This window comes from Nerophis ophidion, linkage group LG02, assembly GCF_033978795.1.
Source record: "Nerophis ophidion isolate RoL-2023_Sa linkage group LG02, RoL_Noph_v1.0, whole genome shotgun sequence".
NCBI classification, from domain to species: Eukaryota; Metazoa; Chordata; class Actinopteri; order Syngnathiformes; family Syngnathidae; genus Nerophis; species Nerophis ophidion.
In genome coordinates, this window is record NC_084612.1 from 27,153,565 (window position 1) to 27,169,721 (window position 16,157).

Genomic DNA, 16,157 nt, shown 5'->3' on the forward strand with positions numbered 1-16,157 from the left:
ACTGACTTTTTAACCACAATTTTCTCACCGAAACCTGCTGGTTGACATGTGGTTAGGATCCATTTTCTCTTGACCGCGCTCTGATCCATAGGAAAGTTTCACCTCCAGGAATTTTAAACAAGGAATCACTGTGTGTTTGTGTGGCTAAAGGCTAAAGCTTCCCAACTCCATCTTTCTACTTTGACTTCTACAATATTAATTGAACAAATTGCAAAAGATTCAGCAACACAGATCTCCAAAATACTGTGTAATTATGCCATTAAAGCAGACGACTTTTAGCTGTGCGTGTGTGCAGCGCTCATATTTCCTTAAAACCCGTGACGTCTTGCGTACACGTCATCATTACACGACGTTTTCAAGACAAAATTCCCGGGAAATTTAAAATTGTAATTTAGTAAACTAAAAAGGCCGTATTGGCATGTGTTGCAATGTTAATATTTCATCATTGATTTATAAACTATCAGACTGCGTGGTGGGTAGTAGTGGGTTTCAGTAGGCCTTTAAATACAACAGTAACATACAAAAAATGGCTTTTACAAATATAATGAATCTCAATCACGTGTTGATTGGTATCAATTGAACAATCTTTTTTTACTGTGGTTGTAGTTTATAGTGGTCTGTTTACATGCATTACAAAGTATGTTTTAGTTAAATTTAATATGTTTCAATAATAATAATCATAATAATAATAGTAATAATAACAACAATGATAATGACAATAATAATATTAATAATAATACAACCAGCACAGGATTTAATACATACACTTTGCAATGAATAAAAAGGTGTGAAAAAATTATCAAATACATTTTTTTAGAATATTTTGTAAAACAAAATACATAAAAATATTAAATGCAATATTTTTTTCTGAATAAAAAAGTAGAGATTTACTAAATTTTTACTACTATCTTAATATATGACTTTGCCTAATACATTTTTTAATGGTTTTAAAAGGTCAATTTCAGCTACATCTTTTGCATATGTACCTGATAGTAAAGTGAGCTACAAAGACAGTTTTAGAACAGTCCAATCCAGTTTTTCTCAAATAGTAGGGCGGGCCCCCCTTTGGGGGGGACACACAAGTGACATCAGGGAAGATGCTTTTTTTTTGCCGTACCAGAAAATGATGAAGCATATTTAGCACTTGGCTTCACTGTAACCACAGTGGGAGACGAGGAAAGAGTGTTGTTCTGTTTCCTTTAATGTTAATAAACGTAGGATGTTGTGCAGAGGTATGATTATAACAATTTTATAGACAAATTATTTATATTGACTATTTATAGTCACGGTGGAGAAAATAATTGTGAAGCACTGACATGCACCTGGGGATAGGTTGATTGGCAACACTAAATTGGCCCTAGTGTGTGAATGTGAGTGTGAATGTTGTCTGTCTATCTGTGTTGGCCCTGCGATGAGGTAGCGACTTGTCCAGGGTGTACAGCCTTCCCTCTGAATGCAGCTGAGATAGGCTCCAGCGACCCCCCATGACCCCGAAAGGAACAAGCTGTATAAAATGGATGGATGGTTTGATCTATCAAAAACTTAAATAATTCCTGGATTTATGAAACATCATAAAACATATTCATTTTACTTTTGTGTTTAGTTTAGGGTTGATTTAATGAGGCACAGTGCAAAAAAGTATATTAGTATATCATTGCAAAAATTAGCTGAATAATCCATGTCTCATCTCAGCAGGTGCCTGTGTGTCAGGTTCAAGGCCGGCCCCGTTATCAGCGCTTTACAGTAAAAACCGCAGCTTCTTCCATAATATCCCGCCCTGCAGCAGCTGTGTGGCTTGCAGGGCGTCAGCAGACAACACACAAAAAAACATTGCACACACATCCAGCAAATGTTGTCATCCGACTTGAGGCTCATTGTCAGGGCAACAAGCATGAGGATTACTCACACATGATGAACAAAAAAATTCAACATAATACTTTTTCATGCTAAGAATAGTTGCCAGTTTTGTTCTATTGTTTTTTTTTTTAAAGAAATTATTTTGTTGTTTCAGTGTTACTCTACATTCGTGGTTCTCAACCTTTTTTCAGTGATGTATCCCCTGTGAACATGTTTTTAATTCAAGTACCCCCTAAACACAGAAAAACATTTTTGGTTGAAAAAAAGAGATAAAGAAGTCAAATACAGCACTATGTTATCAGTTTCTGATTTATTAAATTGTATAACAGTGCAAAAGATTGCTCATTTGTAGTGGTCTTTCTTGAACTATTTGGAAAAAAAGATTAAAAAAATTACTAAAATTTGTTGAAAAATAAACAAGTGATTCAATTATAAATAAAGATTTCTACACAAAGAAGTAATCATCGACTTAAAGTGCCCTCTTTGGGGATTGTAATAGAGACCCATCTGGATTCATGAACTTAATTCTAAACATTTCTTCACAAAAAAAAAAGAAATCTTTAACATCAATATTTATGGAACATGTCCACAAAAAATCTAGCTGTCAACACTGAATATTGCATTGTTGCATTTCCTTTCACAATTTATGAACTTACATTCATATTTTGGTGAAGTATTATTCAATAAATATATTTATAAAGGATTTTTGAAATGTGGCTATTTTTAGAATGTTTTCAAAAAATCTCACATACCCCTTGGCATACCTTCAAGTACCCCCAGGGGTACACGTACCCCCATTTGAGAACCACTGCTCTACATCATCAAAGCCTGCTTTTTTTTTTTTTCTTAAGTAAAAGGTCATACAGAGCTACATCTAATTAGTATTGTAGAATATTTGGTTTTAAGCTAGATTCATTTAAAGTCTAAAATTTTAATATTAGAGGTGCACAAAAAAAAAACGATTCACATCTCACTCGCGATTTTTATTTATTCGAATTTCAATATTTTCAAAAATCGATTAGAAGAAAAAAGGGTTTTTCTAAGAATTTACTCAAAAAAATGTTTTTTTAGGCCATCTCCATGCAACCAGAAGACGTTTTTTTTAACCTGTAAACAGTTTTGAAAAAGTTGTGTTATAATTATTATACCAAATAATACATTGCAAGAATCGGTATTAATCGAGAATTGTGTTGAATCAAAAATAGTTTCTGAATCAAATGGTCACCCCAGGAATCAGAATCGGATAGCATTGCTAGGTGCCCATAGATTCAATGTTGTTTTAAAACTCATATAAGCCTGTGAGTTTGAGTAATATAAACACTGTTTGATGACATCTACTGCGATGACTCAATCTCTTCTCTTTTGCAGCTGCCCTGAGGTTGAAAGAGCACACACATTCCATGTCAGGACGATGAACGACGTCTAAGTTGCCATGATTAATCACTGCGGCACTATGTGTGATATGAAGCCAAGTGATATGGCACAAGAACAACAGTAAATTGTACTAGAGTTCTTACTTCTGTCACAAAACTCGAAATGAACGCAAGATGTTAATTTTAATTTAACTAATTCTTGTAAGTAAGTATCTCAGCGTACACTCTTGCTGCTTGATTGATTATGTGGAGGTGGAGGAGATAATTAATCACAAGGACTTGGCGGCTGTTAAGAGCAGACCACAGGAGTTTGTGCACGTGTGCTTATACAGATAGGTGGCAGCTTCGGTACTAGAAGGTCGCAGGTTAAAGACTAGCCAGGGATGTAAAATAAGGAAACCCCCGAAACCGATCAGGAGAACAACACTACAGCTAAAATTTTACCACATTTACTCCAGTTCTGTGTTGTAGTGGACGCCAGAATGCTAGGGACCAATTGCAGGGATGTAATCCTTAAAAACTCCCAACAATTAGTACAGTGGTAACTCGACTTAAGACTGTTTTGAGATGAAGCTATCCATAAGCTAAGTGTCATGCTTTAAGTTGCAGAAAAAAAATTTATTTACAAGCTTCCCGGCCATTAGTTGGCGTAGCAAATGTTACAGTGAACCCCGTAGGATTCACCTAAAACATCCTGTCTCACTCTTTAGCGTTAGCTTATAGCTAAAAATTGATATTATTTTGTTTTTCCAACAAAAACATGACAAAGTGTGTAGCAACTTGGTAAAGTCAATCGAGCGCATCGTCTGCAGCATACTGAAACAGAATGAGTTTAACGCCAGTTAAGATATAATATCGGAGGACATGTATACATGAAAATATGGGCAAGCCGCTGATGGTGTGTTTGACGGAGAAACAGCATAACATAACAAAACATGGAAAAAGTAAAGGACTGCGAATACTTTCCGGATGCACTAAAAGTATTACCTTTTGAGCACATTCAACAATACTTTGGTAGTAATGATAACTGTAATAATTGTGTTATAATACCTGGGATGTGATCTACATTAATGATTCTCAAACAGTGGTATGCGCACAAGTGGTATGCATTGTCCGTCTATGCTAGTGGTACGCCAAAAAAAAACACTTTATTAAAGTACAGTGTTTTATTTTCATATATTCAAACACAGTGTATCTGTTCAAACTGCATGTAATTTTACAGCGGCCCAAAATATTAGAAAACCTGTGCAAAGTGGATAGCGTATGTTAAGTGAGCAGAGTGCAATCCATTTTGTGTCTCAGTCTTCAAGAATATGCAGAATATATATGCTGATCATCAAAACGCCCACAATACTTGGAGGAGAAAATGATAATATATTATATAGCACACGCTATGTGATTTATTAGCACTCATCACCTCTTTGGGAGCACTATTTTGCGTTTTAGCATGTTTGAAAGGGACATACAAACTGACACACAAGGCTGTGAGAGAGGAGTGCTCACGCTGCAAAGACACATGATGGACAGAGAATCCCCCGTCCTACGTGTACATTTTTAACATATTTGGAAGGTTAAAAATAAAAAAAACATTAGACACATTGTCTTTTTAGCAACATCCTTTTATAATTTTATAGCAGCTATCTTACTTAAAGGGCTGATAAAAATAATTAATGTCTTTTGGTGTCACTTGGTATTTTTTTAATGACATTAATTTTTTCACATAGAACCTATACTACTAACATATTTTCAATGCATTTATTGCATCTTGACCAAAGTAGTACAACCTCCCTTTATTGCACCTTCAGCGGTTAAAAAAAAGTGGTCTCAATGTAGATGCCCGGCACAACTGCTTACAAAATGCCCATAAAAAGTGGTAGATGCCTCCTGCTTTTTTGAAGACCGCATTTAAATAAAGAGGTCTGCATCACTTTTCAATTGCACATGCAGTGTTAGTAAATTGCAAGCAACACGCCCACTAATAGTAGACGCAATTTCATACTTTGCACATGCTGTTGAGTGCAAGGTATTTGGATTTGATTAAATCAGGCCCTAAATCATGGGTGTCAAACTCTGGCCCGCGGGCCAAAATTTGGCCCGCTGTGCAATTTCATTTGGCCCTTGAGGCAATATCAAATTAACATTAGAGCTGGCCCACCGGTATTATACAGCGGCAGAGCCGCATTCGCCGCTAATACTCATACTTGCCAATCCTCCCGATTTTCCAACCATTCTGCAACCAAGGCTGCAAATAAAAAAGAGGCATTAAATGTTTTATTTACATTTTATTTAATATACCATTGATGTCTTTCGTTTGTTTTTTGAAAGTTGATTTTGCACTATTAAGTTATATAAGTATTGCTTGTTCCATATTCATTGTTAAAGCAAATCAGTGTAGCAAATTTACTTCAGAAGGCTGCAAATAGAGAAAAGGCATTACATTTTTATTTAAATGTTATTTGGTATGCCATTAATATTTTATTACTATTATTATTATTATTATTTTTATTAATTGAAACTCGATTTTGCATGTCACTATAAAGTTATATAAGCCTTGCTTGTTAAATATTCAATGCAAATTTTTTTGGGTCCCTATTAAAAGGTTCATTTGTTCAACCTTGGCCCCCTGCTTTGTTCAGTTTAAAATTTTGGCCCACTCTGTATTTGAGTTTGACATCCCTGCCCTAAATGGATTGCGCTCCTTATTTTGCTCATTTATGAGACGTAATCCTCAAGCTTAGTACATTAGCTTTGCGTGTGCTATCCAGTTTGCAGAATTTAATATACGCAAACCTTTTGTAGATCAGGTCTTAAGTTTCATAAGTTTATTTTGTCATTTATGTGATGCCACCCTAGCAGCGTACCAGTTTTGGCAAAGAGGAAAACTGTGAAGATCTCCATAGAACTGTTCCATTTATAGATTCTGTCCTACCTGCTCAGCACAAGTTGGCTAAAATGACAATAGGTCAACAATATTTTTTCTAAGAAAATGTAAAGCAGAAAACCACATTATCTACATGTGAAGAGGCTCCACCTACAAGCACAGGCAGTAATTATCTCTCTGCACATAATGACAATTAACAGGTGGGTACAGGATGTATTCTTATGTGTGGTTTTAACATGACAGTTAAAAATAATATGTGTTAAAAAGCTGAAATGCATTACAAAAGGTTACGCTTCCCAATATCAACTGTGGCTAACTTATTTTTATGCTTGTATGATATCTAAAAATGTACAAAAAAGTCAAACAATTCTAAATGATATCTAGTAATTCAGACAGTTTTGCACGAGAACAGATTACATATCTCAACATTATTTTCTACTAGAAATATGTACTTGTAAAAATGAACAATTCTTAGGTAAACCAGCAATGTGGACTTAAGAGGTTATATATTTGTTTTGCATTAAAAAGTAAGCTTCTGGGAATAAGTCACCTTCCGCTTCATATTTTGACCCAGCTACTTACAAACAACCCTATTTTCTTACTTTACAATTGAAAAGAATAAGCAAAATTACGTTGCTAATATGAGACCTGAATCAATACCGCATATAGCACATCAGCATCACATGTGGAATGTATTGTTAAGAAAAGGTAATACAACCAGCTATCTTTTGTTACAATGGTTTAGAAGTTCATCCATCCATCCATTTTCTACCGCTTATTCCCTTTTGGGGTCGCGTGGGATGCTGGCGCCTATCTCAGCTACAATCGGGCGGGAGGCGGGGTACACCCTGGACAAGTCACCACCTTATCGCAGGGCCAACACAGATAGACAGACAACATTCACACTCACATTCACACACTAGGGACCATTTAGTGTTGCCAATCAACCTATGTTCATATATATGTATATTTTTTTATATACACACAGTTCACAGTTACTAATTATATTGAATACAAATGATTAGTCCACCAAAGGGCTGATGTTAATGGCTTTCTAACTGAACTTTTTATTGCAACCCCGAAAGGAACAAGCGGTAGAAATGGATGATGGATGGATGGATGGAACATGTGCATGCTAACATAGAAATTACGATACTTCTAAGATGGTGGCAAGTACCAAAATCCATGAGTTTTAGGTGTAAACATTCAAAATTATCTTGGCAAAGTTAGCATACTAACTTATGATGAGGTAGCATACTTCCAAGATGCTGTAAAGCAGTGGCTCTGAACCTTTTTTTAGTTTGAACATTTTTTTTTAATTCAAGTACCCCCCAAACAGAGCAAAGCATTTTTGGTTGAAAAAAAGAGATAAAGAAGTAAAATACAGCACTATCTCATCAGTTTCTGATTTATTAAATTGTATAACAGTGCAAAATATTGCTCATTTGTAGTGATCTTTCTTGAACTATTTGGAAAAAAAGATATAAAAATAACTAAAAACTTGTTGAAAAATAAACAAGTGATTCAATTATAAATAAAGATTTCTACACAAAGAAGTAATCATCAACTTAAAATGCCCTCTTTGGGGATTGTAATAGAGATCCATCTGGATTCATGAACTTAATTCTAAACATTTCTTCACAAAAAAATAAATCTTTAACATCAATATTTATGGATTATGTCCACAAAAATTCTAGCTGTCAACACTGAATATTGCATTGTTGCATTTCTTTTCACAGTTTATGAACTTTCATTCATATTTTGTTGAAGTATAATTCAATAAATATATTTATAAAGGATATTTGAACTGCTGCTATTTTTAGAATATTTTTTTAAAATCTCACGTACCCCTTGGCATACCTTCAAGTACCCCCAGGGGTACACGTACCCCCATTTGAGAACCACTGGCGTAAAGTATCAAAACATTTGATTTTTAGATTTAAACTAAAAAAAATTGCTAAATGTTAGCATAAAACATTAGCATGCTAACATGAAAATAAACATACTCCTAAGATGGTGCCAAGTACCAAACATTATCTAGTAATTTTGGCCGGTTTGTCACTACAACAGATTAATTATCTCAATACTATTTTCTATTAGAAATATGAACCGTATTTTTCGGATTATAAGTCGTAATGAATATGATTAAAAAATGTGAGCATTATGTTTGTGTTCAATCACAGTAAGTGTGTTTATCCTAAACATTCCTGCCACCTAATTTTACACTATATAGCATATTTACTGTATTTTTCGGATTATAAATCGCTCCGGAGTATACGTCGCTCCGGAGTATACGTCGCACCGGCCGAAAATGCATAATAAAGAAGGAAAAAAACATACTGTATATACGTTGCACTGGAATGTAAGTCGCATTTTCGGGGGAAATTTATTTGATAAAATCCAACACCAAGAATAGACATTTGAAAGGCAATTTAAAATAAATAAAGAATAGTGAACAACAGGCTGAATAAGTGTACGTTATACGACCCATAAATAACCAACTGAGAACGTGCCTGGTATGTTAACGTAACATATTATGGTAAGAGTCATTCAAATAACTATAACATATGGAACATGCTATACATTTACCAAAAAATGTGTCACTCCTAATCAATAAATCCCATGAAATCTTATAAGTCTAGTCTCCTACGTGAATGAGGTAAATAATATTATTTGATATTTTACGGTAATGTGTTAATAATTTCACAAATAAGCAGCTCCTGAGTATAAGTCGCACCCCTGGCCAAACTATGAAAAAAACTGCAACCTATAGTCCGAAAAATACGGTAGTTGTAAAAATCAACAAATCTTAGCTAAACCAGCATTGTATAATACTTGTTTTGCATTAAAAAAGTGAGTCTCTGCGAATAGGTCACCTTCAGCTTTATATTTTCACCCAGCTACTTACAAACAACCCTATTTTTTTTACTTTACAATTAAAAACAATAAGCAAAATTAGGTTGCTATAATGTTGTGACTTATCCTTTGTTTCAACAATAACAATTGTACATTAATCGTTTCTGTCAAGTTTGTAATAGCTTGGATATTGTCAGCATAAAAGCTATCCTTTTTTATTTCTTGATCATCATATGGGCACAATGTTAATGGAAAGTAATATTAAAAAATGTGTTTGTTGAAATATATGTGTGTGCGTTGTGTTTTTGTCATGAATATACACAAAGCAAAACAATTAAATTTGGCTTGTGTTACTAAAATATTGAGAAAAAACATGAAAAGATTTCAGCACATCTGACTCCCACACAAACACTAAAATGATGTCCGGTAAAGAGCTGTGTTTGTTTATTTGTTTCTTGCAATGGCGTGCGTGCATGAGAGCGGCGGGGGGGAGGAGTCAGCTTTTAAGTAATTAACAGGCGATCGGCCTCACCTCGGGAAGCAGGGAAGTAACTCATGCAACGCATCCTGACAAGGTCAATGGCTGATAGATGAGCCTGAGCAAGGGGATTTTTCAGAGGCGGTGGAGGCAGACACAACTGTGGGAACCAGACAATTAGTGGGTGGAAGGTAGGCGGCCATGTTGGACGATGACCATGAGGATGCTTTACATGGATATACTTACTGCTTGGCCGGAGCAGACACCTGGGATGGACTGCCTCTTAATACAGTCATTTATCTTGCAGGACGCTGATTGGGCAGTTTGCCATGAGCCTAGAAATAGGGACTTTCAGTCAGACAACCTCGGATGATATCAATGAACATGAGAACCACTGGTATTTTAAAGAAACATTGCGGAATGGGACAAGTTGGGGGTTTATAAGTGCACATTATATGAAAACACTTTCATAATGTTTTGAAATGATGGCAAAACTAGAAGGTAATCAACCACAGGCCAATTTTTAAATAAAACTGAAACTGAAAAAAAGATACAAAACCCTAAATTCCTTCCAGTCTGTGATTGTGATACAATGTTTGTACTTGGATTCAATTAAACATAATATTTTCTCTTGTTTTGCAACATTTTCTTTCACAATTTCACATTGTTATGGGAAGTTGTGACTCAATCAAGGACTGTAGATTGTCTGACCAAGGTCAAATGACAAATAGTCTTCCACGGAATTCTATTTAAAGCAGACTTAAGTTACTGAAATGTGGCTTTGCTGCAATAAATCCTCTTCGGACTGCATTGGACTGTTCTTAATACAGTAATAGTACCGTATTTCCTTGAATTGCCGCCGGGGCGCTAATTAATTTCAAACCTCTTCTCACTCCTGCGCTTACCAAAGGCATGCAGTAAAAGTAAGCATGCCCTAATTATTTTAAAACCTCTTCTCACTCCGGCACTTACCAAAGGCATGCAGTAAAAATGTGAGTGTGAGGTAAGCTTGGACCTTAAATCCTACTGAATAGCTCTTAATCTTCTTCCTTTTATGCGATTTCAAATTACTGGTATTGAAATCAGCCTCCTCCATTTTGAAAATGATGACAGGGGAAGTGTCACTCGTGACGTCACTAGTTTGACCAGGCGGTAATACTAAGCATGCACTAATTATTTTGCGAAGCGAGTTTGACCCGGCAGTAATTCAAGGCAGGCGCATATTATATGCCCTGCAGCAATTCAAGGAAATACGGTAGAAGTAGTAATACTATAATTTGGCTTGACAGTTGACACGTAAGAAAAACTCACATTTATAAAACTTTACAATTGAATATAATTTCAACAAGCTAGTAGGTGCAGTGAATAACCTCCAATTTGTTAGCAGTATCATTAATTTAAGAAGAAATACAAACAAATATGTGTATAGGTGCTGCACACAAAAAAAAAGAGTAGGAAACATAAAATATCTTAAGGTTATATCAACTACATCTGATAAAATGATGAGTGGGTTTATCATTATAAGTATATGTGAATGACATTAAATATGATATGCATCCAGTTAATATTAATATTGTTAATTATCAGGTGATTAAATCGTGTATTGATGATTAAGAATCAGATTATCTAAATAGTGGGTTAGGACAATGTCACCTTATGCTTCCTCGAGCTGTTTTTCAGACACATAGCATGTTTTTTTTAATTGTTTTTAAATGTCTGAATGCTCTAAAGCAGGTGTCAGCAACCCGCGGCTCTCGAACCGCATGCGTCTCTTTAGCGCCGCTTTAGTGGCTCCCTGAAGCTTTTTCAAAAATGGAAAAAGATGGGTAGGGGAATATATTTCTTGTTTTAATAATGTTTCTGTAGGAGGACACACAACACAAACCATTCGTAATTGTAAGAAAGCCCACTGTTTAATATGTTTGTGTTCATGCTTCACTGTCGACAGTATTTGGCCGGCGCCGTTTTGTCCTAGTAATTTTGGCGGTCCTTGAACTCACGGTTGTTTGTTTACATGTACAACTTTCCCCGTCGTTGCCACAGAAAGACGTGTTTCATGCGACTCCTTCTGTCTCATTTTGTCCACCAAACATTCTATGCTGTGCATGAATGCACAAAGCTGAGCTTTGTTGATGTTATTGACTTGCGTGGAGTGCTAAAAGTCCATGCTAACATGCTATTTAGGCTAGCTGTGTGAACACATTGCATCATTATGCCTGGTTTGTAGGTATATTTGAGCTCATTTAATTTCCTTTACTTATGTCCTCTGTGGATTTAATTTATATTTGCATGTCTCATGACACATTATCTGTATGTGATATTGGCTGCATTTCTGATTGTGTGCCATGTTGTTCCAGACCACAGCAAATGTTACCCAGCTTGCAAAGATTATAATAAATCCATTAAAAGAAGACAGTCCTTCCTTTACCTTGGGCACACACATCTATCTATACCTTTGGCAGTTTTAAGCCAGTCATTTTCAGGAGTTATGTAATCCTTTGAGACACTTACTTAACGTGTTGCCTTCATTAAAACACTTATATATAAAAATATAATTCACTACATAAGGCTCATAACTTTTTGCGGCTCCAGACAGATTTGTTTTTTGTGTTTTTGTCCAATATGGTTCTTTAAACAGTATTTAGTAGTATTTGGGTTGCCGACCCCTGCTCTAAAGCATTCAAACCATTCCACTTTCAAAATGTTCGGCTCATTCATGACATGCGTGCTATTTTTTTTCCCCAAAACATTTCTAAATTTCCAGGAATTCAAACTTTTACCGGGAATTTTTTTGCCATCCAAATGTATAGTCTTTTGTTTTTAAAACTGCCACATTTTCCACATTTCTAAACCAATTCCAACCGTTCCAAAGTCAAAATGCTCTTTGCTAATGTTAAGACACCTACTACAGTATTCTAGCCATTTTTTCCTGTATACCCAAGAATCATAAGTTTTCATGCTTGACGCATGCTAACAGTCAGCATGGTAGCTTTTCAGTTAATTTTGCAGGTGTACATCTCAGTCACATATTTTGCTACTTGACGCATGCTAACATTACCATGCTAAATATTTTGGCTAATTTTACAGATATATACTTGACAGTCATATAGTTTGGCTCTTGATGCATGCTTACTCGTAGCATGCTAATGCTAGTATGTGTGCTTGTTTAGCTATGTTTGAAGGTATACACCTCAGAGTCATATATTTTGATACTTGACGCATACTAACTGGCATATTTTTTGTTACATTGTGCTTTTTGACCAGTATGCTAACTGTTAGCATTTCACTTCGGCATCAGATTTTTAGCATTCCTACCAAAATATGCATCTTCTAGTTTCTTTTAAAATTGCTATCGTTTTTGTTTTGCAGATGAAGCTATTGTATTTGAGAAGTTTTTTGGTTTGTTTGAGAGGATGGTTTTTGGTTAAATTGTTTAACTGAAATGTACCAGTTGCTTGGCAGAATTAACAGTACATGATTATGTAAAATTAAGCCCCAGAGGATTGAGACTTTAATTAGTAGATTGCACAGTACAGTACATATTCCGTACAATTGACCACTAAATGGTAACATCCGAATACGTTTTTCAACCTGTTTAAGTCGGGGTCCACGTTAATCAATTCATGGTAAGTGGTTCCCACTTTTCCACACAACAGAGAAAAGACAGAAAGAGTAGTATGACAAATGTACACACACTATACAAATTACCCCAAGACAACACTTGTATCTTCTCTGACTAAGCTATTTAATCAGTACTCTGTATTATATACAAAGTACAGTGGAACGTCTGATGTCATAATCTGTTGCTTTCTTTGTGTTTGGCATTAAGAGGCTTTTTTTTGCAACATAGTTCCAAAATAAACACCAGCCTCAACAAGGCGCGTTAAAAAAGAAGAATGTGATGAGAGAAAAAAAAAATCTGCCTATAGTAGGGAGGTTCCAAACAGGGTGTTGCGGATTCCAAAACGGATCCTACATGAGTGAGATCGGCCGATACCAGGATTGATACCGACCACATGTACTGTATTAACTGTAATTTTTTCAACATATATATGCTGAGTGCTATTGACAGTTTTAAACATTATAGTTCCATCCATCCATCCATTTTCTACCGCTTATTCCCTTTGGGGATGCAGGGTGCCTGGTGCCTATCTCAGCTACAATCGGGTGGAAGGCGGGGTACACCCTGGACAAGTCGTCAGCTCATCATAGTGCCAAAAACATTATAGTTATTTATTGTTATTGGTTATTGAATACAAATACTATCTACTACTCATTTAAATCCTTTGATTTTTGCCCTAAAAGTTTGCCTTTTTCCAGGGAATTCTTAATTAGGGAAATAAAAATATTGACCTAATCACTATAATATTAATCATGTAAAGATAGTATCTTTGGTATCAACACCACCAAGTTATGGATCGATCCGCCCTCCTCTGGCGTGTCGTGTACTGACTGTTATATTATTCTCTTTAGAATGTTATTAATCTATTTGTTAATTTTCTATTAATAACTGCTCACTTTCTGCTCTAACAGAGTTCTATTTACACTTTTTAAAGTGTACTCAGCACTTATTTTTTAGTTTCTGTCTATCTGTGTTGGCCCTGTGATGAGGTGGCGACTTGTCCAGGGAGTACCCTGCCTTCCTCCCGAGTCCAGCTGGCATAGGCTCCAGCACCCCCTGTGACCCCAAAATGGATAAGAGATAGAAAATGGATGGGTAGATGGATGTTTATGGTTATCTTAGCAGTTGGCTTAGTTTTTGGTATGCCTGCTCCTGGCTTGCTCTCGGAGTGTCACATATTTATCCTTGTCCTCCAGTGATAACATTACTTAGTGAAAGATACCAACTAATGCACTTTATTTTCCATAATAGAGGTGATTATTATTAGTTAAGCAAAGGAGACATATAATTAGCTACTACCTTGTCAGTCCAGTGACTAAAAATAAATACAATGCTAGCCAGAGGTGATCTAAATTTGTTATCAAGCATTAATCAACAAAGGCGTCACATACTTTTTTACAAAAATCGACGGATACTGATCGGGGGCCTACATTGTCATGTATTGACTAAATGTATTAATATACCTCATAAAGTTAAAAATGTAAAGTTAAAGTAACAATGATTGTCACACACATGTGATTTAACCCCCAATTCCAACCCTTGACGCTGATTGCCAAGCAGGGAGGTAATGGGTCCCGTTTTTATAGTCTTTGGTGTGACTGGGCCGGAGTTTGAACTCACGACCTACCGATCTCAGGACGGACACTAACCACTGGTGCACTGAACAAAGACTAGAATGACAAAACAAGCCTCCAATGCACCTGGATATTTTTTTCAAACATATTTGAGACTTGAAATACACCAGGCACTTGAAACCAGCTGTTAATCAGATAATGAAAGGCTCAGAGTTACACGAGCACACTTGTGGAGAAGGAGCTATAAATTGTTTTCCGTGACAGCCTGCAAGGGCAGAGGAGAGTGAGGGTGGGATTCCGTACCAGGCACTTGCCTTCCCAACGAGATGACGCATCATGCGAGCACGATGGTGAAACACTCCATCAGCCATTTCCCCTCTTTTTTTCCTCTTTAAACTCTCACTGCAGTGAGTTCAGTTCCTTAACTGTAAGTGCAAAGAGAAATATGTGGCAAGACGTATTTCAGAGAATAACGACTTAGTAGTTCTAAAAATACAACATGACAAATGAACTGTGAGCAATGCAAAAGGAAAACAAGTGCTGTGTCTTCACTCTGGGACTGAAGCATGTGCAACACCTTCATATGTATATGCAACATGACTCCATCGTTTTAGGGTGAACTCTAGTTCCACTTACCCTTCTCACCCCACTCACCTCCATCACCCTGTGACCCTGCCATTGTAACAACACACAGGATCCCAGTCAGCACAGAGGCCCAGCACAGGTCAGTGGGGGTACTATGGAGGGCCGCTGCCCTCTGACACTGATGGTGTTTCCGGGTTGGATTGGCCCGCAATGGTGGTCCGCTCAGCTTCATCAGATAACCTCTCTTGGAGATCAAATTCAGCGCTCATCCAAGCCATCCAGGGTTAATCTCCCTAAGAGAGGAGGTTGATATCTGCAGAGGATATCTGCACTCTCTCCTCCACCTCAGAGTAAAACAACTTGCACTGAGCCTAGTCTTAAAAATCTGCTACACCTCCCTGATACCGAAGTACATGTTAAACTACTTCCTTGACGTAAATGACCGCCATTACCACAACACCAGAGGGAGTGCCACAAACCACGTTAAACCCAGATTCCGATCTAAAAGGTCTTAACTCATTCTCTTTCTATGCCACATCAATGTGGAATGCACTCCCAACAGGTGTAAAAGTTAGTGCTTCTCTATATTCCCTCAAAACCGCTCTAAAACAACACCTCCAGACAACTTCAACCCTTTACTAATACCCTCCTCCATTCACATCCCATCTCCCCGGATTATAAATAACCTAATGTAAATAATCAAATGTACTTCTAATGTATTTACTTGCTCTTATGCTATCTGAACTCACTATGTTCTCTGCTCGCTGTACACCTCCTACTGAGTAAGACCTACACTGTTTCAATGTCCATTTCTCTGAGGATGCAATTGTTGATGACTGAAGTACTGATATCAACCAAAGCTCCTAATCCACCTTCCGGATTGTAAATAATGTAAATAATTCAATGTATATACTATGATGATTAACCTGTG